The following is a 22,602-nucleotide window of genomic DNA, read 5'->3' on the forward strand; positions in this document are numbered from 1 at the left end:
GGGAGCTATTTTGCCTCGTGCCCCGTTCCAAGAAGGGGTCTATGTATCAAGTGGGCGGAGCCGAAGTATGGCCCATCGCCGGGACCGGCTATCTGTCCGGAACCCCGAAGCAGGCGTCCGAAGACTGGGCCTCGGAATGGTTTTACATAGAAGACGTCCCGCTGCCGGATCCTGTCCGGATCGGCCTCCCTGAATTCAACAATGCTCCCTTAAAGAAGCGCCTAAGATGGCACCCACGGAGCCCTCAGAGGGAAAGTGACAGGGACGTTGTTTACCTAAGGCCGTAAGGGGCCGGATTCGGCTGCGGCTCTAATAAAGACCTTGTCCGCTTTGTACAAGGGAGAAGAGGAGGATTTTCTCTGCGTTGACCCAAAGGGTGTATTTTCCATGTACAATCCTCCAAGATGGGTGAGTGATGACATCTTGTCCATCCGTTTTATATCCCCATTGTTAAATATTTAATCTTAGTGATTTTGACGCAGGAATTACGCCAGGCTATTAAAGAAATAAACAGCCCTCCTCCACAACCCGAGGACCCAGGACGGTCCCTCGACCCGGACTCGCAAGAGGATCCAGAGCTTTCGGTGGATCTGATTGATGGAGTGTTCCATCAATTGAGCAAGGACAACGCCCTGGTGGCCATTACGGCCGATTATCCAGGGCTAATCCCGGCCTCCCAGAAACGGGAGGCCAAACCTGCGGCGACAAGCCAACGAGGGGCCGCAGGGCCCCGTGGGCAGAAAAGAGGTGCAGTCCGGACCGGGGCATCAGCGCAAAGGTATGGCGCACCCCCTTATCCCAGGTGTCGTACCTTCAGCGCATATTAACACTTGTGCCCTCTTCAGGACAAAGAGACCTCGCCGAACTATATTCGGAGAGACCGCCAATCGCGCCTCCACCAGCCAGGCTCCAAAGCCTGGCCCGGAAGCGGGGCCGAACACAAGGCGCACACCGGACGCTCCTCCGACGGAGGATGTGGACAGGTTGACTGCCACCAACTCTGAGGTGGAGAGTGCCATGAACCACAGGCGTCGCCGAACAATTCTTCGCGACGTTTGTTTCTCCCAAGAGGCGTTAGATGCCTTTAAGTCGGGAGATGCGTACCTCTGTGCCGCTCAAAATGGTCTAACCAGAGCCATTGAGCAATTTGTAAAAGACATACGGGTAAGAAATTTTTGGTAATTATATATATACCAGTAGCCCCCGAGACTTGAAACAGTTAAAATAACTGATTTAAGGATCATTTGTTATGCAGGTTCTTACAGAAAAGAATTCCCTACTGTCCAAGGAGCTGGAAGAGTGCAAAGCCCAACTTGAGGCCACACTAGCCGCAGCAGGGGAGCCTAAGGAGGCACCCTCTGGTAATATACACTTCGAAAGATAAGTATTTTGCGAAGCACGACTTTGGTGCGAATCTGACAAATGAAATTGCAGTTGGCGCCGGATCGGATCCGGAAAGGCAACACCTCCTACGCCAACTAAAGGCTGGTGAGAGGGTGCTGTTGAAGGTGATGGGGGAGAAGAATGATCTCCGAGATGCCAACACCAAGCTGGGCATTGAGCTGAAAGATGTTCGTGCCCAGCTGTCAGACTCCGTGAAGGAGAATCAGCGGCTTCGGCGCGGCATATTTAGTAAGTGCTTGAACGAACCTTTTGAAAGAAAGTTCGCCGGGGAAGTCGACTAACAGAGCAATGTCTATAGGTGTGCTGACAGGCCATCCTGCAGAGGAGATGCCCGGTTCTACGAATGACCTTCTTCCCGAGCTCTCGCAACTGCTCGATCGAGTTCGGCAGGCGATGCAAGGCGTCGCCCAGGCCCTGGGGCCATCCGTCTCCATGCCCGAAGGTCTTGGAGAGCTTGCGGAGAAGCTAAAAGGAGCACAGCGGCGCTTCCAATTGTGGAAGATATCAGCCTGCTATCAAGGCGCTAGGGAGGCCTGGGCCATGGTGAAGATGCGGTACGCAAAGGCTGACCCCAACCACATGGCCGAGGTCGGTCCTATAGGGCCTGATGGGAAGGAGATCCCTGTAAGCTTAGTATACGGCCAAGTAGAGTTGACCGCAAAGTATTCCCAGCAGGACTGTAAATTAGACAGCCTGTTAGATGGTATTGAAGTGGAATACGATCAGTCAAAATGACTATGTAATTTAGTTGACATTTATAATGCCTTCTAGCCGGATTGTAGATCATTTGTCATGGCCGACCTTTTCGCTTCAGCCTCGGGACCTGACGGTCCGGAGTGTGTCCGAATTCCCATGCAGTTATATAGGAACCGGGGAATGCATGGAGACCAGGCGTAGGGGTCATTAGTGCGTGAACAGACAAGTGCCCGACTAGTTATGTTATATTACATGGTTAGTAAGAAACATCTTCCAGGGAGAATAGTTCCATTAGGGGTTCCTTTCCCTGGGAGGCATGCCCTAAGGTGCATGTCCATGCTGCGAAAAGAAACGCAGGAAAAACATCCGGGGGTGTATAGATAAAAATAAAAAAGATCATCTTTAGTTCACCGACCGAACATTCCCTTAAGAACGTTAGCTTTAGGCTTCACCCAGTCTGAGGTACACGTCCGGCTGACCCGGCAGTAACAATCGCAGAGGTGCTCCCTTTACCACCTAGCCGAACAATCGGGAACGTAGGGGTAAGCACAGGAGCCAGGCAACCCAGCTTGGCGAAAACTTAAGTCATATCGATGCATATAATAGTGAATAAAAGGTACGTGCGGAAGTGTGACGCATGTGTTGGGCATGAAGCCCGTATGAATAAGCTTCTATTTAAAGAAGCCCCCAGGTTTAATGAGCGCGGATGGCGCGTCACTTTATGAGCCTTTAAGGGCTGTGAGAGAGGGAGAGAAGAAGAAGAAGAGAAATGCAAGACAGAAAATATATAAAAAATGGACAGAGGAAGGAGATGAACATAGAGTCCGGCACTAGGCATAGAATCTTCGGAGACGGGCTACGTTCCATGGGTTCGGCTCGAGTCGGTTATCCGATGCATCTCGCAGGCGGTACGCTCCACTAGTCAGGACTTGGTCAATTATGAAGGGACCTTCCCACTTGGGCTTGAGTTTGTCCTTTTTCTTGTCTGGTAGTCGTAGAACTAATTCGCCAATGTTGTAATTTTTGGCCTGTACTTCTCTGCTTTGGTATCTTCGAGCCTGCTGTTGATAGAATGCGGAACGGGCTTTTGCCATGTCACGCTCCTCCTCCAATGCGTCTAAGCTGTCCTGCCGATCGAGCTCGGCTTCTCTTTCTTCGTACATGTGCACTCGAGGTGAGTCATGAATTATGTCGCAGGGCAAAACTGCCTCTGCGCCGTACACCATAAAGAATGGTGTGTATCCGGTGGTGCGATTCGGCGCAGTCCACAGCCCCCAGAGTACGGAGTCGAGCTCCTCTACCCAGTGCGTGTTAGATTCCTTGAGGGACCGCACTAATCTGGGTTTAATGCCGCTCATGATAAGACCATTTGCATGTTCGACCTGGCCGTTAGTTTGTGGGTGATAGACGGAAGCATAGTCGAGCTTGATGCCCATGTTTTTGCTCCAGAGTTTAACTAATCGGCCGTGAAGTTCATGCCGTTATCAGTGATGATGCTGTGGGGAACGCCGTAACGGTGTATGACCCCGAATATAAAGTCTATCACCGTTCCGGATTTGGCCGTCTTAACAGGCTTGGCTTCTATCCATTTGGTGAATTTATCCACCATGACCAGTAAGTATTTTTGCTTGTGGGTTCCGCCTTTAAGGGGTCCAACCATGTCAAGCCCCCAGACCATGAAGGGCCAACTAATGGGGATAGTTCGGAGGGTGGTGGGTGGCATATGGCTTTGGTTTGCAAAGAGCTAGCATCCGGTGCATCGTTGGACTAAGTCCTGAGCGTCTGCCCGGGCCGTCGGCCAACAAAAGCTTGTACGGAAGGCCTTGCTTACAAGGGACCGAGCTACAGCGTGATGACCGCCCAGTCCGGCATGAATTTCAGCCAGGAGGTTCCGCCCCTCCTCTTCGGAGACGCACCTTTGAAGGACTCCGGTAGTGCTTTTCTTATAAAGCTCTCCCCCATGGACTCTGTAGGCTTTGGATCGCCGCATTATGCAGCGTGCCTCATTTTGGTCCTCGGGGAGTTCCTGCCTAGTGAGGTAGGCGAGGAATGGTTCTGTCCACGGGGCAATGACGGCCATTATTACGTGGGCTGAAGGTGTTATTTCATTGGCAGAGCCTCCGATTATGTCAGAATGTTCGGTGTCGGGCAATACAGTTGGGTCCGTTGTGTTATTGTTTGGCTCCCCTTCCCATACTACGGATGGCTTGAACAGTCTTTCCAAGAAGATGTTGGGGGGGGACTACATCGCATTTTGCGCCGATGTGTGCCAGGACATCTCCCGCCTGATTATTTTCCCGGGCTATATGGTGAAATTCAAGCCCCTCGAACCGAGCTGACATTTTTAGGATGGCGTTGCGGTAAGATGCCATTTTTGGATCCTTGGCATCGAAGTCTCCATTTATTTGGGATATTGCGAGGTTCGAGTCCCCGCGCACCACTAGGCGTTGAATGCCCATGGATACTACCATCCGGAGACCATGTAAAATGGCCTCATATTCGGCTGCATTGTTGGAGTCCGTGTACATAATCTGGAGTACGTATTGAACTGTGTCTCCTGTGGGGGACGTCAAAACGACGCCAGCCCCCAGTCCGGCCAACATCTTAGAGCCGTCGAAATGCATGATCCAATTTGAATATGTGCCATACTCTTTAGGGAGTTCGGCCTCCGTCCATTCTGCGACGAAGTCGGCCAAGACCTGCGACTTGATGGCTCGCCGTGGCTTATAAGTTATGTCGAACGAGAGGAGCTCAATGGCCCATTTTGCAATCCGGCCCGTTGCGTCACGGTTGTTTATAATATCGTTAAGTGGTACTTCCGAGGCTACTGTTATTGAACACTCTTGAAAGTAGTGTCATAGCTTCTAGGATGCCATGAATACCGCGTACGCGATCTTTTGATAATGCAGGTACCGTGATTTGCAAGGAGTGAGGATAGTGGACACATAATAGACCGGCTTTTGAAGGGGGAATCTGTGTCCGTCCGCTTCTCGTTCGACGACGAGCACTGCGCTTACAACCTGATGTGTTGCTGCAATGTATAATAGCATTGGTTCGCCAATATTTGGCACGGCCAGGAATGGGTTTGTTGCAAGTATGGCTTTTATCTCCTCGAGTCCGGCCGTGGCTGCATCCGTCCATTTGAAGTGTTCGGTGCGCCGAAGGAGGCGGTAAAGGGGTAGGGCCTTTTCTCCCAAGCGGGAGATAAAGCGGCTTAGAGCCGCCACGCATCAGGTTAACTTTTGTATTTGTTTGAGGTCCTTTGGGATATCCAGTTGCGACAGAGCTCGGATTTTGGCTTGATTTGCTTCGATTCCTCTACCGGATACAATGAAGCCCAAGAGCTTTCCGGCTGGAACGCCGAAAACGCATTTTTCAGGGTTGAGCTTGATGTCGTATGTTTGGAGGTTATCAAATGTGTGCCTCAAGTCGTCTATTAGAGATTCGACATGTCTTGTTTTGACGACCACATCATCTACATATGCCTCCATTGATTTGCCGATCTGGCTTGCCAGACATGTCTGAATCATGCGCTGATATGTTGCGTCGGCATTTTTGAGCCCGAAGGGCATTGTGTTGAAGCAGAATGGGCCATATGGTGTGATAAATTCCGTTGCGGATTGGTCAGATTCTGCCATCTTGATTTGATGGTAGCCGGAATATGCATCGAGGAAACACAATGAATCGTGTCCTGCGGTAGCGTCGATAATTTGATCAATGCGGGGGAGGGGGAAGGGACCTTTGGGCAAGCCTTTTTAAGGTCTTTAAAATCAACGCACATGCGCCAGGATTTGTTCTTCTTTGGTACCATCACCAGGTTTGCTAGCCAGTCCGGATGTTTTATATCTCTGATGAATCCGGCCTCCAATAGCTTTGCTAGCTCCTCTCCCATAGCATGTCTCTTAGGTTCGGAAAAACGCCGAAGAGCCTGTTTGATAGGTTTGAATCCTGTTTGGATATTTAAGCTGTTCTCGGCCAGCCTGCGTGGGATTCCTGGCATGTCTGAAGGGTGCCAGGCGAAAATGTCCCAGTTTTCTCGTAGGAACTCTCGCAGTACGGCGTCTACATCAGGGTTTAACTGTGCCCCGATGGAAGCTGTTTTATTTGGTTCCGTTGGATGGACTTGGAATTTGACTATTTCGTCCGCCGGTTTAAAGGAGGTGGACTTGGATATTTTGTCGAGTACCACTATTTGACTGTAGAGCGCAGCGCAGTCAGTTCCTCAGACGCTAGGGCTTCAGATAGTGCCTCGAGGGCCAGTGCGGCTGTCTTGTTTTCGGCGCGGAGTGCTATGTCCGGATCACTAGCGAGAGTGATGATCCCATTAGGACCGGGCATTTTGAGCTTCATGTACCCGTAATGGGATATTGCTTGGAAGATTGTAAACGCTTCCCTCCCTAGCAGAGCGTGATAACCACTGCTGAACGGAGCCACATGGAACGTGATCTCTTTGGACCTGTAATTATCCGGCATGCCGAACACTACATCTAGTGTGATTTTTCCTGTACAGCGCGCTTACCGACTGGGGATTATTCCTCTAAAGGTTGTGCTCCTTCGCTCAATGCGGTTCTAGTCTATTTCCATTTTTTGAAGGGTTTCCTCGTAAATGAGGTTCAATCCGCTGCCGCCATCCATGAGTACCTTGGTAAGACGAAAGCCGTCCACTATTGGGCTGAGGACCAATGCGGCTGGTGCTCGGGCTGTTCAGAATTTAGGTTCATCACTGGCGTTAAAGGTAATAGCCATGTGACTCCATGGGTTTATTGTTGCTACTTGGTAGACTTCGACAAGGCTAAGGAGTGTCCTTTTTCGCATATTATTTGATGCGAAAGTCTCGAAGACTGTTAATACCGTATGGGTGTATCTGGGGTGGCTTTCTGTGGCCTCCGGAATTAGGAGGTTTTCACCAATTTTGGCCACCTGCCGGAGTATCCAACATGCTCTAAGGCTGTGAGTTGTTGTGGCGTCATCTGTACTGTGAATTTTACATGGTCAGTTAAGCCATCCTTCCAGTACGGTTCCATGCCCTATAGAGGGTTTTTGCTTTTTGGTATTTGACCTGGGTGTCTGGTTATGCTGCACCCTTTTATTTTGAACTGGGTTTGTATTTAGGGCCGGATTGTCCCAAAATTTTATTTTGGTTTTCCAGGCGCTTTCCATCACACAATACTTTTGTACAGTGGATGCCCAGTCAGCGAAGCGTGTGATATCACGATGACTTATGGCGTTGAGTATTCCCCTGTCCGTGCAATTATTGCAAAAGATTAAGATTGCGTCTTCCTCGCGGCAGTCCCTTAGCCTGTTCTTAACCAGGAGGAATCTAGCCCAGTAATGATGTACTGTTTCGTCGGCGTCTTGCCTGATTTTGGATAGATTGCTTATGTTGGGGTGGGTGGGTGGAGTTAAATCCGAAGCCTCACCCCGTCTGAGGCTCAGAGGCCGAGGAATTACTGAACTTGAAAATTTGGATCCCTGGGTGTTGTCCAATGAATCCAGCCCGTCGCCTGACTCTAAGTTCAGCTCTTGAGTGATATCCTCCCCTCCGCGGGTATCCGGCTTGGAGGGATCGGGAATCCGGACGTAGCGAGTTGTTAAGATAGACGAAGGGTCGCCGCACTGTCCCTCTACCACAGCAACATGATGGGTGACTTGGGGAGAGTTAATCTCTCTCAGATCGGTTTTAGGCCAAATCTGGTCGTAATCTGTAGCGACTCCCAAGGCGGCGAAGCGATCCAAGAGCTCGTTTATGGAGGAAAGCTCCATTGGATCTAACTGCTCGGCGAGTTCCGAACTGACATGAAGATTGTTTTCGATGGCTCGAGAGGTCATCGTCGGCACAGAAGCCGAACAGGCGGTCATAATAAAACCACCTAGCCGGAGGGTTTGGCCGACAGCCAAAGCTCCCTTAGCAACGGTGTCGTCTTTAAAGACGGGGCGAGGCATCCTTCCTGATGGCGACGACACAGAGGAACTCTCAATGAAAGCACCAATGTCGGTGTCAAAACCGGCGGATCTTGGGTACGGGGTCCGAACTGTGCGTCTAGGCCAGATGGTAACAAGAGGCAAGGGACACGAAGTTTTACCCAGGTTCGGGCCCTCTCGACGGAGGTAAAACCCTACGTCCTGCTTGATTAATATTGATGATATGGGTAGTACAAGAGTAGATCTACCACGAGATCAGAGAGGCTAATCCCTAGAAGCTAGCCTATGGTATGATTGTTGATGTGTATGTTGTCCAACGGAGTAAAACCCTCCGGTTTATATAGACACCGGATAGGGTCAGGGTTACATAGAGTCGGTTACAATGGTAGGAGATCTGAATATCTGTATCGCCAAGCTTGCCTTCCACGCCAAGGAAAGTCCCTCCCGGACATGGGACGAAGTCTTCAATCTTGTATCTTCATAGTCCTGGAGTCCGGCTGATGGTATAGTCCGGCCATCCGGACACCCCCCTAATCCAGGACTCCCTCACATGGACTCGTTCTTCTTCCTTGCGGGATCTCAGGCAAGATGGCCATACCCTCGAAATCACTTTTATCTTTGCTTGCTAGTTGTTCGCTCTATCGCTATGTCGCTTTACCTACCACATGTTATATCATGCCTCCCATATTGACATGTCAAGCCTCTAACCCACCTTCCTAGCAAACCATTGTTTGGCAATGTTACTGCTTTTGCTCATCCCCTCTTATAGCGTTGCTAGTTGCAAGTGAAGTTGAAGTTTGTTCCATGTTGGAACATGGATATGTTGTGATATCACAATATATCTTATTTAATTAATGCATCTATATAATTGGTAAAGGGTGGAATGCTCGGCCTTATGCCTGGTGTTTTGTTCCCCTCTTGCCACCCTAGTTTCCATCACACCAGTGTTATGTTCCTTGATTTTGCGTTCCTTACGAGGTTGGGTGTTATGGGAACCCCTTGACAGTTCGCTTTGAATAAAACTCCTCTAGCAAGGCCCAACCTTGGTTTTACAATTGCCTAACAACCTATTACCTCTCCCTTGGGTCGGCCAACCCGAGGGTCATCTTTATTTTAACCCCCCCCCGGGCCAGTGCTTCTCTAAGTGTTGGTCCGAACCGGGCAGCCTACGGGGCCACCTCGGGGAAACTTGAGGGTTGGTTTTACTCGTAGCTTGACCTATCCGGTGTTTCCCTGAGAACGAGATATGTGCAGCTCCTATCAGGATTGTCAGCACATCGGGCGGCTTTGCTAGTCTTGTTTTACCATTGTCGAAATGTCTTGTAACCGGGATTCCGAGACTGATCGGGTCTTCCCGGGAGAAGGAATATCCTTCGTTGACCGTGAGAGCTTGTGATGGGCTAAGTTGGGACACCCCTATAGGGTATAAACTTTCAAGAGCCGTGCCCGCGGTTATGTGGCAGATGGGAATTTGTTAATGTCCGGTTGTAGAGAACATGACACTTAACTTAATTAAAATGCATCAACCGCCTATGTAGCCGTGATGGTCTCTTCTCGGCGGAGTCCGGGAAGTGAACACGGTTCTTGTGTTATGCTTGAACGTAAGTAGATTCAGGATCACTTCTTGATCACTTCTAGTTCACGATCATTGCATTGCTTCTCTTCTCGCTCTTATTTGCGTATCTTAGCCACCATAAATACTTAGTGCTTACTGCAGCTCCACCTCATTACCTTATCCTACCCATAAGCTTAAATAGTCTTGATCTCGCGGGTGTGAGATTGCTGAGTCCTTGTGGCTCATAGATACTTCCAAACAGTTGCAAGTGCCGATGATACCAGTGCAGGTGGCGCAACCGAGCTCAAGTGGGAGCTCGATGAAGATCTTGATCGTTGTTTTGTGTCTTTTCCGGTTGATCAGTAGTGGTACCCAGTTGGGACGATCGGGGATCTATCATTTGGGGTTGTCTTCTTTTACTTTGGTTCCGTAGTCGGATCTTGATTGTATTCTGGATGATGTATGTTTAACTTGTATTTGTGTGAAGTGGCGATTGTAAGCCAACTCTTTATCCCTTTCTTATTCAGTACATGGGATGTGTGAAAATTACCCCTCTTGCGACAAACCTACCATGCGGCTATGCCTCTAAGTTGTGCCCTGACACATGGGAGATATAGCGCATTGTGGGTGTTACAAAAAGTTACTAACTTATCCCCCGTTTAAAATTTTGGACATCACGTCGGTTGGGGATAGGACGGTAATTCTCCCCAATATTTGTCGGTAGCGATTTTGGTCAAGGAGAGGGTGTTTTGCCTCCCACTATTGGCACCCACGGTGTATGAACGAGGCTGACAGGTAGGGTGGTTGTGTCACGTCTGAGTGAAGTTACACATCTGCCCCTATTTAAAATATTTGCCTACATCGATTTTGGACAATGAGAGTTTGTTTTGGCGCTCACCGTGTATGAATGGGGAAATGGAGGGAGAGACACATGTCTTTCGGACGAGCTTGAATCAAATGTGTTTTGCCGCCCACGTTTGGCGCCCACCGTGTTAGAACAGGTAGTCGTGTCATGTCTGATTGAAGTTATTAGTCTACCCCTATCGACAATAGTGTAAATCCAGTTGATAAGGATGTCAAGTGTTATGGGTAAATAATAATTTCCATCTCACAAACACTTGCTCCGGGCAGCCCACAAATGATAGTGGGTGTTTAGCCGTTTCGTTGAAAATTTGGGAGAATTAGCATTCACGTTTACCCTGGGCCCTAGCAACTAAATTCGAATCCAATTTGTATTCGATTATGAATATCCATACATAATTCTATGTTTTTTTATTTATTTCTGCAAAACCACGACAAGGATTTATTCCACCTTTGTATATGATTATGTTTTAGAAATGTCGTGATCTTCGAATTCAGTAGGTTGGATACACTTGGAGTCAAAAAATTATTCCATCCAATACAATATGCTCACACAAAAAATAGTTCACATTATGTCAATCATAGAAGTACTGAGGATTACCTCGCCTAAAATATTCAGATCATTACAACACATGGACAACATAGGGGGTCTTACAACATAATCCATTTAGAGACATGACACAACATGCAAGTATAATAATCTAATGACAATTTCAACTGGTATCTAAAGAGGAACCGGGGTTACCCTGGGCTTCAGATAGCAGAAGCAGCAGGACCTCCTCCGTCTTCAAATGCAACATTCTTACTTCCTCCAATTCTTGGGTTGCTTGCATAATGCGTGCAGCTAATTGCATAATTTCCAGCCTCAAGATCAAGATTACCTCATTCATGGCATCCACACCATCTCTTTCTGCCTCTAGTAGAGCCTCAAGAACTATAATATTTGTGCTCAGACTGCTCTCCGGTGGTGTTGCCTCTGAACTACTACCATCTGGTAACATGGATGGTGCACTACTTCGACAAATAGATTCTGGGGTTATACATTGTGTCCTAGTGTGAACGGCATCCTGAAAGGTTTCCGCTGGACATAAGTAAGAGATTGTTGTCGCATGATCCAAGCAGTAAGCTTACATGGTAAACAACATACATATTATTGCTGAGCATGGCAAGCAATATTCAAATGGTTCGAAGCAGCATCAGCCGAAAAGAAATTAAAATGGTAAGATGAAACTAGGGATATAAGTGGAAAATAAACGACATCCACAAGTCCCATCTAGTTAGTTTTTGCTAGCTCCCTAGTTCATCTTCCTCAAAAAACAAAAACTCTTTTGAACGATCATACCACTAGTGGACTTTAATCAGGATTAAATAGGACCTAGTTGACATCCCTAGTTGAAAGGGAGTGTACCACTGAGGGAGTCCTGGACTAAGGGGTCCTCGGGCGCCTGGCCTGTTAGCCATGGGCCGGATTGATGGGCTGTGCAGATATAAAGACCGAAGACTACACACATGTCCGGATGGGACTCTCCTTGGCGTGGAAGGCAAGCTTGGCGACTAAATATGTAGATTCCTTTCTTTGTAACCGACCTTGTGTAACCCTAGATCCTCCCGGTGTCTATATAAACGGGAGTACTTAGTCCGAAGGATGGACATTATCATAGCCATACAAGCTTGACCTATAGGGTTTAGCCATTACGATCTCGTGGTAGATCAACTCTTTTAATACTCATATTCATCAAGATCAATCAAGTAGGACGTAGGGTATTACCTCCACAGAGAGGGCCCGAACCTGGGTAAAACATTGTGTCCCCTGTCTCCTGTTACCATCGACCTTAGATGCACAGTTCGGGACCCCCTACCCGAGATCCGCCGGTTTTGACACAGACATTGGTGCTTTCATTGCGAGTTCCACTGTGACATCGACGACAGAATCGATGTCTCGCCTTGTTCTCAAGGATAATATCACCACCGGAGGAACGCTGGCTCCAGGCCAAACCCTCCGGCTGGGCGGCTTTACCATGACCGCCCGTTCGGTTCATCGAAAACCCCCTTCGTATCGACTCCGAACACTCCAAGAAGATGAATCCAGCGGAGCTTTTGTCCTTAAAAGAGCTCCTAGATGGCATCGCCGCCCCGGGGGTCGCCACAGACTATGATCGAATTGGGCTTAAACCCAATCAGAGAGAAATCAAATCTCCACCGATCACCCACCAGATAGCGGTAGTCGAGGAGCGAGTCGACAACTCTTCCTTCATACTAAGGACATACTATGTCCGGATCTCTGGTCTTGAAGAGCCGGGCACCTACCCGCGAGGAGGTGCATCATGCCCTCCGAACATTGAATCGGACAACGGACCTAAGAAATTAGCGGACATCCCGGAGCCCGATCTGCTAAGTTCGAAATACCTTCAGACTCCGGATCCAAAACTGGGTCAGGGTTCAGATTTAAATCCACCCACCCACCCGAATACAAGTGCTCTGATGAGCATACAATAGCAGTCTCAGGAAACGGTCCAGCACTTCTGGGCCAGATTCCTTCTTGTCAAAAACAAGATTAAAGATTGCCATGACGAGGAAGCGATCTCAGTGTTCTGCAACAATTGCAGGGACGAAGGAATTCTCAACGCCACCAACCACCGTCGCATCCTACACTTCGCTGACTTGGCAACTATCGTACAGAAGTACAACGCAATGGAAAGCACCTGGAAAACTCAAGCAGCCTGTTGGGAATCATCGGTCCCCACTCAACCCCTCATTCAGGCGAAAAGGGTGCACCCTTTCAACACGCCCGGTTCAATAGTAAAGAAATACAAGTCTAGTACGGGGCGCGGAACCGTTCTAGAAGGATGGCTCGATGGGCCATGCAAAATACATGCAACACCAGATAACATACCAACACATAGCCTTAGAGCATGTTGGATACTCCGGCAAGTGGCCAAGAGCGGCGAGGAAATCCTCACCAAAAATAACCCAGAACAACACCCCCAGAGGACAACGACCCCAAAGTACTGACGGTCTTCGAGACATTCGCCTCAAACAATAGACGCAAAAGAGCACCACGCGGACTCGCCGAAGTCTGTCAAATAGCAGCACTAAACCCTTGGAACGACACGGCTATAAATTTTAATGCCGGTGATGAACCAAAATATAGGACAATCCGAGAACCAGACGCCTTGGTCCTCAGTCCAATCATGGACGACTTTTGACTCACCAAGGTCCTCATGGATGGCGGCAGCGGACTAAACTTCATCTACGAGGATACAATACGAAAAATGGAAATAGACAGGAGCCACATCGAGCAAAATAACACGACCTTCCAAGGAATCATTCCTAGTCGGGAGGCACGGTGTGCGGGAAAAATCACACTCGATGTGGTATTCGACACACCGGAGAACTATCGGTCTAAAGAAATAACCTTCCAAGTGGCCCCTTTCAACAGCGGATATCACACCCTCTTAGGGCGAGATGCATTTACGCGCTTCCAAGCGGTACCCCATTATGGATACATGAAGCTTAAGATGCCTGGGACCAACAGTATAATCACTCTAGCTAGTGATCCGGACATAGCAGTCCGCGCCGAGAATAAAACCACATCCTTGGCCCTCGAGCCCTTATCTAAAGCCCTCGTGGTCGAAGAATTAACCCCGCTATGCTCCAAAGTGGACAGGGATGATGTGGTCCTAGACAAACAACCCAAATGCACCTCCTTCAAACCAGCAGAAGAAATAGTCAAATTCCAAGTCCATCCAACGGACCCCAAGAAGCTAGCATCCATGGGAGCACAACTAGACCCGACGGTTGACGCCATGCTATGAGAATTCCTGCGCGAGAATTGGGATATATTCGCATGGCACCCTTCTAATATGCCAGGAATCCCACGCGAGTTGGCCGAACACAGCCTCAATATATTGAAGGGATATAAACCGGTCAAGCAAACAGTGCGGTGCTTTTCCGAACCCAAACGTCAAGCTATGGGGGAGGAGTTAGCCAAGCTAATCGAGGTAGGATTCATTAGAGAAATAAAACATCCGGATTGGCTGGCAAACCTGGTGATGGTTCCAAAGAAAGACAAGTCCTGGCGCCTGTGCATCGATTTCAAAGACCTCAACAAGGCTTGCCCTAAGGATCCATTCCCCCTCCCCCGCATTGACCAGATCATTGATGCTACCGTAGGACACGACTCATTATGCTTCCTTGACGCATATTCCGGATACCGTCAAATTAAAATGAAGGAGTCCGATCAAGATGCAACAGCATTCATCACCCCATATGGGCCATTCTGCTTCAACACCGTGCCCTTCAGACTCAAGAACGCCGATGCCACTTATCAACGCATGATCCAAACATGCCTGGAGAAACAGATCGGAAAGACAGTTGAAGCCTATGTGGATGACGTCATAATCAAGACAAGGCACATCGAAACACTAATAGACGACCTACAACTCACATTTGACAACCTCCGCGCATATGACATTAAGCTCACTCCAGAAAAGTGTGTTTTTGGCGTCCCCACAGGAAAACTGCTGGGCTTCATCGTTTCCAATAGATGAATTGAAGCGAATCCAGCCAAAATCCGAGCTCTGTCACAATTGGCTACACCAACAGACCATAAACAAGTCCAAAAACTCGCGGGTTGCGTGGCAGCTCTAAGCCGCTTTATCTCCAGAAAAGGCGCTGCCACTCTATTGTCTTCTACGGCTAACCGATCACTTCTAGTGGACGGATGCGGCAACAGCCAGATTGGAAGAAATAAAACCCCCTCTAGTGAGCAACCCAATCCGGGCCGCACCAAACGTCGGTGAACCCATGTTGCTATACATATCAGCAACACATTAGGTGGTGAGCGCCGTACTCATCGTTGAATGAGAACAAGACGGACACAAATTCCCGCTTCAGAAGCCAGTACACTACGTATCCACTGTCCTTACTCCATGCAAATCCTGGTACCCCCATTATCAAAAGTTAGCACACACAGTCTTCATGGCATCTCGAAAGCTACGACACTACTTCCAGGAGTGTTCGATCATGTTGGCTTCTGAAGTACCACTCAACAACATAATAAACAACCGCGATGCCACGGGCCGGATTGCCAAATGGGCCATTGAGCTCCTCCCATTTGACATTACATATAAACCACATCGAGCCATTAAATCCCAAGTACTGGCTTATTTCGTCGCCGAATGGACAGAGGCCGAACTCCCTAAAGAGTATGGCACATATTCCAATTGGGTTATGTATTTCGATGGCTCCAAAATGCTGGCAGGACTAGGAGCGAGCGTCTTTTTAATTTCCCCTACCGGAGACGTCGTTCAATACGTACTCCAAATACTATACACAGACTCCAATAATGCAGTCGAATATAAGGCCTTATTGCATGGTCTTCGGATGGCTGTCTCCATGGGCATACAACGCCTGGAAGTGTGCGGGGACTCAAACCTCGCAATATCTCAAATAAATGGAGACTTCGATGCCAAAGACCCAAAGATGGCAGCTTATCATAATGTCGTCCTAAAAATGTTGGCTTGGTTTGAGGGACTTGAGTTCCATCATGTGGCCCAAGAAAGTAATCAAGCGGCGGATGTTCTTGCTTGCATAGGCGCTAAGCGCGACCCCGTCCCACCCAACATTTTCCTGGAAAGGTTTTTAAGCCATCCGTGGTCTGGCAGGGGGAGGGCGGCAACACTAGTCCGGATCCGAACACAACCCTAGATTCCGAACACACTGATATCGTTGGAGGCTCAACCACCGAAATAACACCTTCGGCCCATCTCATTATGGCAGTCATTGCCCCATGGACCGAACCATTCTTGGCCTACCTTAACAAGAAGGAGCTTCCTGAGGATCAAAACGAGGCATGCTGCATTGTCCGACGTTCGAAGGCCTACAAGGTTCATGACGGAGAGCTCTATAAGAAAAGCGCTATCAGAGTTCTTCAAAGATGTATCTCCAAGGAAGAGGGGCGGCAGCTCTTGGCGGAAATTCAAGCTGGACTCGGCGGTCACCACGCCGCAGCTTGGGCCCTTGTTAGCAAGACCTTTCGTACAGGGTTTTATTGGCTGATGGCCCGAGCAGATGCACAGGACCTTGTCCAACATTGCGTTGGATGCCAATTCTTCGCCAACCAAAGCCATATGCCCTCACTGCCTTAGAAAGAATCCCCATCACTTGGCCCTTTACAGTCTCGGGACTCGATATGGTTGTACCCCTTAAAGGAGGAAGCCATAAGAGAAAGTATCTGCTGGTCATGGTGGATAAATTCACTAAGTGGATAGAGGCCAAACCAGTCAAAATGGCCGAGGCGGGGCCGGTAATAGATTTCATATCCGGCGTGGTACACCGTTATGGTGTTCCACACAGCATCATCACCGATTATGGCTCTAATTTGACAGCCGATGAAGTGAAAACTTGGTGCGCTAATCTGGGCATTAAGCTCGATTACGCCTCTGTATATCACCCGTAGACAAACGGTCAAATCAAACGGGCTAACGGTCTTATTATGAGCGGCATCAAACCTAGACTAGTGTGGTCTTTGAAAGAATCGGACAAGCACTGGGTGGAGGAACTTGACTCCGTACTTCGGGGGCTGTGGACCATGCCCAACCGCACTACTGGATATACACCTTTCTTCATGGTGTACGTTGCTGAAGCAGTGTTACCCTGCGACATTATTCATGACTCACCTCGAGTGCACATGTACGAAGAGAGAGATAGGCCGAGCTCGATCGGCAGTATAGCTTAGATGCCCTGGAGGAGGAGCGCGACGTCGCAAGAACCCATTCCACATTTTATGAACAACAGGCTTGCATGTATCAAAGCAGAGAAGTGCGGGCCAAGACTTATAATGTTGGTGAACTCGTTCTACGCCTACCGGAGAAGAAAAAGGACAAACTCAAGCCCAAGTGGGAGGGTCCCTTCATCATTGATGATGTTTTCACTAGAGGAGCGTACCGCCTGCGTGATGCGTCGGACAATCGCTTGGAGCTAAACCCTTGGAATGCGTCCAGGCTCCGACGATTCTATGCCTAGCGCCGAACTCTATGTTCGTCTCCTTCCTCCTATTCTTAACGTTATTTTTTCTCTCTTTTCGTTTTTTACCTCTTTTCGTTTTGCTCTTTAGCCCTACAGTGATGCGTACATCTCCAAATATGTATGTCCATTATACCTGGGGGCTTCTTGTACAGAAGCTTGCTATTATCCTTCGAGCCTCAAGCTCACCACATATGCGTTCTTCTCATATGTACCTTTTCTTCGCCATTATATGCATCAATATGACTTAAGTTTTAGCCAAGCTGGGTTGCCTGGCTCCTGTGCTTATGCCCTAGGTTCCCGTTAGTTAGGCTAGGGCATAAAGGGAGCACCTCTGTGATTGTTACTGCCTGGTTATCCAGATGTGTACCTCAGACTAGGTGAAGCCGAAAGCTAGCATTCTTAAGGGAATATTCGGTCGTGAATTAAAGACGTTTCCGCATTCACTCCATTGTGAAACACCAGAAGTTACTTCCTCTACGATTTTTTCAATCACAGTTCGGACATGCACATTAAACGCATGCACACCCAGGGAAAGGAACCCTTAACGGAACTATTCTCTCTGGAAGATGTTTCTTACATAATGTAATATAACATAACTAGCCGAATACACATTATCTGTTCAAGCAACTATGACCCCTACGCCTGGTTCCCATGCATATCCCAGTATATTCTACCGCTAGGGTATTCGGAAAAACTCCGCACCTTCAGGTCCAGAGGTCAAAGCGAAAAGGTCGGCCATGACAATTGTTTTTATAATCCAACTAGAATCACATATGTCAGGGAAAGTACATAGTCACTACGACTCAAAAATTTCCTCTATGTCGTCCAGCAGGCGGTCTAATTTACAATCCTGCTGGGAATATCTGGCGGCTACTTCCACTTGTTCATATACTAAACTAAAGGGAATTTCTTCCCCATTTGACCCTAGCGGTCCGACCCAGGCCATGTGATTCGGATCTAGCTTGGTATACCGCATTTTTACCATGGCCCAGGCCTCCCGCCACCCTCTCGGTAGGCTGATATCTTCCATAGTCGAATACGCTGCCGTTCTCCCTTGAACAACTCTACAAGCTTCTCCATACTCCCTGGAGGGGAGGTGGATGGCCATAAGGCCTTGGCTACACTCCGCATTGCCTGCCAAACTTGCTCGTGTAACTGCGACAGCCTTGCAGAAGATCACTTGATGATCTGGACACCTCTTCTTCAGGACGGCCCGTCAATATACCTGCAATCATAGCTATATTAGCTAAACTTTACCCCCAAACTATTATAAGGTAAATTCGGCCACATACCGAATATGCCGCCTTGCAGCTTTTTGTTCTCCTTCACGGAGTCGGCTAGCTGGGCTCGCACATCTTTCAGTTCTTCGCCCAGTTTGGTGTTTGAATCTTGGAGTTTGTTTTTCTCCTCTCTGACTCAGGTCAGAACGCGCTCGCCTGCGGCATGTTGTCTCTTCGCCTCTTTTTCGCTCGTTTGAGCGGCCTTTAGTTCCTCTCCCAGTTGGTCCGATGACCCTGTTATGAGACAAGCAACAGTTGCAATACAGCTGGCATATAATTTTTTGTTTCTCGATGGAGGGAAATATTACCAGAGGATACCTTCTTGAACTTTTCTAGTTCGATGGTAGCAGCAGTTAGCTGTGTCCGGCACCGCTCCAGCTCTTGGGCTAGCAGGTCGTTCTTCTCCGAAAGAACCTGGTTATACAACGATCCTTGAAACATTTGTTGCAACTGCTTCAGGTCTCGAGGGCTACGGGCACATGGTTATCAAATTTGGACAAGGTAAACTTACCTGCACATCTTTCAAATGTTGCTCGGTGGCTCGGTTAAGCCCATCTCGAGCAGCTCGGATGTATGCATCAGCCGAGCTGAAGGCACCGAACGCCTCTTTTGAGAAGCAGGGATTTTGTAAAACGGCCCTCCGGCACCGGTGATTCATGGTGCTCTCCACTTCCGAATTAGTGACGTACATATTTTCCAAACCCTCGGCAGAAGGACAGTCCAGCGCTGCTCCCATATCGGGCCCCGTCTCTTTGGCTGGGACCGAACCCTGGTGATCAGGAGCACGACTGGTTGGGTTCCCCGGACACAGCCCGTCGAGCCTTTTCCCTGATACAAAATGAATATATAAATCACAGCTGGACACGACTTCTAAAAAGAGCATAGTTTCAAACCCATACCTCTTCAAGGAAGGCCCGACCGTATCTCTGTTTGCCTTCCTCTTTGAAGGCCTGCCTGACGCAGGAGCCACTCTCTTTGGAGATGCCCTCGGGGTAGCATGATGCACCAAATTCCTCGCGTTGTGAGCACATGATAGTGCGGTGAGTGAGGAAGAATGAGAAAAACCTCTCGGACAAAGTGTCTCCTGATTACTTACGTGCAAAACAGGAAGGAGGCAGGGGTAATCGGCGATGATGGGTTCCGTGCCATCATAACTCGTTAGAAAACTCCATCTTTGAGCTCCATGAATATGTCTGGATCTTCCTCATATCCAGGGTCGATATCCGGATTGTGATTCTCCGACCGAGGGGCAGGGTCATGGATCCCCCCGACAGCCTTTCGCCATTCCTGTCATGAGTGAATAATATATCACCCTTCAAAAATAATTCAGGGAGAGGGGTCGAATAGTGGAGTTAGAACTTACCCAGCTAGGAGAATTGTACATATAAAACCCATCTCGATTTTGGAGACGGGCGAACTCCTCCTGCTCCCCTTTATAAAGTTCGGCCAGTATTTTGGCCAGAGCGGTGGGAGTCTTCGGGCCCTTCTGACCGTAGCGGGAGGCGTCGTCTTCCCCATTGAAATGGCACATGGGTAGCCCTCTATATTGGAGTGGTTGGACCCCCCGTGTTATGGAGACTGCCATTACCTTGACTATTGACAATCCGAACTGGGCGGGCATCTTGATCTTGCCCAGCAATAGACTGATCTCTAGGCTATCCTCTTCCTCGAGGCTCCGAGGATGCCAACTATGGTGTTTCTTCAATGGAGCACTTGAAAAATCAGGGAGGCCCATCCAGATTGGGTCGGGAAGTGTGATGTCGTCAATATAAAACCATTCAGAGGTCCACTCTTCAGAAGCTTTCTTCGGTGTGCCGGATAGGTATCCGGTCTCAGCAATTAATGCACCATATTTTGGCCCCACCCACTTCAGATATCGATCCCTCGTGGTTGCGTGGGACAAGAAAAAACAACCTTCTCCACAGAACAAAATGGGCCTCACAACCCAGGAATGATTCGCATAAAGCGACGTAGCCCGCAATATGCAAGATGGAGGCTGGGGTAAAATTGTGTAGCTGGAGGCCATAATACTCAAGAAGCCCTCGGAGGACCAGGTGAATTGGAAATTGCATGCCCCTCAGCAGATAGGGGATGAAGCACACTCATTCCTCCATGGAAGGATTGGGGAAATCCTCCTCCTGGGTTTTGCCGTTGAAGGAAGCCAACCCTGCTCGAACAGGGACCAGATCCGCAGGGGGGAGAAATCCCTGCTTTTGCAACTTTGCCAATCGACTGTGGGACACGGAGCACCTCTCCCACTCACCTTTCTCCAGGTTGGAACGGGAGGAGGAGCTGGGAATGCTGGCCATGTTGGAATGGTCTTTCCTGACAATCTCTGAGGATTTTCTCCGTATGATGTCGAATGGATCTGAGACCCAATCTCCTTATAGACGCTCTTTCTTGCATGGCTAGGGTGTTATTTGCAAAAGGAAACCCTGACTGTCTGCATTCGCCCGACGCGCGGCAGCTGAAGTCATAGATGTATAGAAGCTGAGGGGCGCGGCCTTGAATTAAAAACCGAATACGTTACTTGAAAGTTGTCGGAGGAGGAACCCGCCTTGCAATGCCGAAGACAATATACGTGTTGAACACATCGTCATTGAAGCCTGATCGTGGGCTACTGAGGGAGTCCTGGACTAAGGGGTCCTTGGGGGTCCTTCCTGTTAGCCATGGGCCGGATTGATGGGCTCTGCAGATACGAAGACCGAAGACTACACACGTGTCCGGATGGGACTCTCCTTGGCGTGGAAGGCAAGCTTGGCGACTAAATATGTTGATTCCTTTGTTTGTAACCGACCTTGTGTAACCCTAGATCCTCCCGGTGTCTATATAAACCGGAGGACTTAGTCCAGAGGATGTACATTATCATAGCCATTAAGATCTCGTGGTAGATCAACTCTTGTAATAATGGTATTCATCAAGATCAATCAAGCAGGACATAGGATATTACCTCCATAGAGAGGGCCCGAACCTGGGTAAAACATTGTGTCCCCTATCTCCTATTACCATCGACCTTAGACGCACATTTTGGGACCCCCTACCCGAGATCCGCCGGTTTTGACACGGACAACCACCGTTATATTTAAGTTTCCAAGGCATCTAAGCCGTTGAAATAATCTGAGAAAGCACTTAACAGTGTGGCCTCATATAAACTACGAAGATAGTCTTGTGATGAAGTTCATAGGAAAGTTAAGGACTCAAATGAAATAGGCATGCATTTCTTTATGATAGTACAGTAGGCACTGCTGACATATTGGCCAACTCAGGTATACACTACTAGGAAAAGGCCTACTAATGGCGCACTGGTTTTGCCTACTAATGGCGCATTACCTGTGCGCCATTAGTAGCACGCCACTAGTATATCTTACTAATGGCGCACCACAGGTGCGCCATTAGTACCTGGTATACTAATGGCGCACCAACTAGTGCGCCATTAGTATGTAACAGCATGCGCCATTAGTGTGCCTCCCGGGGGGCCATACGTAAGCATGGCTTTGTCATACTAATGGCGCATTCTCTGTTGATGCGCCATTAGTATCCTTTGGCATACTAATGGCGCACCTGGTGGTGATGCGCCATTAGTATGAATATTTGGTTTTTTTGTTTTTTCCTTTTCTGATTTTTGCGCAGGTTACAAAATATATTATTAGACAAAATATAAAATATATTATTAGATAGAATATAGACAGCAGCACACAGCAACATTAGATTCATCGAATATAATAGAAGATTAGTCTCCGAATACAATTCATCATATTAGTCTCCGAATTCAAAAGACCGAACAAAGATAAAACATTACAAGTCTCAAGACCGCGAGTATCGAGTTTGTCTTCACATTACAAGTCGATATCGATC

The sequence above is a fragment of the Triticum aestivum genome, chromosome 6A, assembly GCF_018294505.1.
Source record: "Triticum aestivum cultivar Chinese Spring chromosome 6A, IWGSC CS RefSeq v2.1, whole genome shotgun sequence".
Taxonomy (NCBI): domain Eukaryota; kingdom Viridiplantae; phylum Streptophyta; class Magnoliopsida; order Poales; family Poaceae; genus Triticum; species Triticum aestivum.